Raw genomic sequence first — 2,221 nt, forward strand, 5'->3', positions numbered from 1 at the left:
ATTTTATCTGTAGATTCTCTTACATTTTCCTATGTAAAAAATTCTCATTCCTTGTTTTAAAGGTAATGATTTCAAATTTTCACTGTTATATATGATGTTTGCTTTAGGTTCTGATAGCTGGCCTTCATCAGACTAGGAAAATTTCCTCTGATTTTACTAAAAATCATTATCACAAAGGGGTGTTGAATTTTATCAAATTCTCTCTCTACATCTTTTGAGATGATTGTGTGTGGTTTTATTTCTTCTTTTAACATTGTAATGTGATAAAGCACACTACTCTGTTGTCTAAGGTGAAGCCATTATTATGTTTCTGTGATAAATCCTATTTTATCACTTTTTTGAACATACTGTTAGATTCCATTTGCCACGTTTTGGTGTAGAGTCATTGCATCTGTGCTCAAAAGTGAATCTGAAGAATGGTTTTCCTTTTGTATACTTTTCTTGTTTAGAACATATATTGTATGAGGAGAGTTTTCCTGCTTTTCAACTCTGAAGAAATTTGCAATGATCTGTTCTTAAAAATTTTGGAAAAATGCACTTATTTTACTATGTATGTTTGTATTTGTAGAAAGGGTTTTAACTACTGATTCTAATTAAGTAAATAGATATGAATCTACTTTGCATTTTAATGTCTTCTCGTGTTACTTTTATTAAGTTCTATTTCTGTGGAAAAATTTAATTTTATTAAGGTTTTCAAATCTATTGTCATAAACTTATTCATCTTATTTTCAAATTGTTTTTTTTAATTTTATCTATATCTGTAATTGTTTCTTTATATTTCTAAGGTAGTTTTTTGCGTCTTTCCACTTTATTTTCATATCATGGTGGATGTTTGTCTCTTTATTAGTCTCTTCAAAGAAACTTTTTAAAGAAAGCATTTAAGTTTTGTCATTCTATTATTTCTTTTAGTGCCGTATTATTAACTTCTTAGTGGACCTCAGATGCTCAGAATTGGATAAACGAGAATTCTTAGCTCTTATCCAGAGAATTCTGTCATTACCTGTTTTATTGTGTTTATGTATGTAAACGTGGAAGCCCACTGCTCAACATGAGAGAGAGGACACCTCTAATAGTTCACATCTACCTATTTATTCCACCTCTCCTTTCCCCAACTGGCAACCGCTATTCTGGTTCTTGTGCTTTTCATTCTCTTACTTCTGTGTTTTTGTGTGTGTATTTCTAAAGTACATTACTTATTTTTAGTTGTTCTTAATCAAAAGTGTATCTTGCAGGATATAATATTCTGGGACTTATTTTTTAAAATCAGTATTATACTGCTGTGTTTCATCATGTTACTGCATGTAGCTATACTTTAATTTTCACCATGGTACAATATACCATTTTGTGAATAATCCACAATGTATCTATTCTCTTATTGAAAGTTTCAACTGAAGATCGTCTTCAAAGTCAATAGCAGTCCCAAGTTTGGGGTATGATGAAAGGGGAGAGAGACTTTATTCAGTGCAAAGAGCTCAATTATGAAACAGCTCAGCTGTGGAACTGGCTGTGAGGTGGCCCTGGGGTTATTGCTCCAGGATTATAGCTCAGCTCCCCTCTGGTATGTGAGATAGCTCCAGTTGCTGCTCTAGCTGGAGAAACTCAAGTCTTTTTTTTTTTTAATGGCTATGGCACCTGGTCTTCCTAGGTGGTCTCTCATCCAAGTACTAACCAGGCCTGTCCCTGCTTAGCTTCTGAAATCAGATGGGATCAGGCATGTTCAGAGCAGCATGGCTGTAGACCAACTCAAGTCTTTGATGGAAACTAAAAGTGTACTCCACTAACAGAGAGGAAAAGCTGACATATAGAGAATTCCCACTCCTGGTTGCTGATTGGTTCATTCTCATGCAAGTGAGAACTCCAAATCCTTACAGTCTGATTGGTCTTAAAAGCACTGTTGGACTAATCCGATTGGTTGGCAGAGATGCAAATAAAGATATAGCTGGGAAACCCAATTACCTGGAGCAAGTCTTCAGCCCATTGGTTAACTCACAGTCCTAAGAACTCCTTTATAAGAATTAGCAGGATCACAGTGCTGGAAGCTTGGTAGGCCAGTGGTAACTTTCTCTAAAATGCAGCTTGCATGAAGGACCTGTGTAAACAATGGCTGCTAGGCTCTGGGTATGAATTTGAGCCCAATTAACTACAATGAGTCCTTTTTGGCAGGTGTATTCTTCTTGGGGGATCAACAAGACATTCAATTTTTATATTATAAATATTGAAA

The 2,221-nt window shown here is 34.9% G+C and overlaps 1 pseudogene; it reads right to left on the reverse strand.

Annotated features, from left to right (window-relative positions):
• Positions 1 to 1,620: 1,620 nt before the first annotated feature.
• On the reverse strand, positions 1,621 to 1,739 carry LOC118604588 (annotated as a pseudogene).
• Positions 1,740 to 2,221: the final 482 nt, after the last annotated feature.

The sequence above is a fragment of the Rousettus aegyptiacus genome, unplaced genomic scaffold (assembly GCF_014176215.1).
Source record: "Rousettus aegyptiacus isolate mRouAeg1 unplaced genomic scaffold, mRouAeg1.p scaffold_m13_p_6, whole genome shotgun sequence".
Classification (NCBI taxonomy): domain Eukaryota; kingdom Metazoa; phylum Chordata; class Mammalia; order Chiroptera; family Pteropodidae; genus Rousettus; species Rousettus aegyptiacus.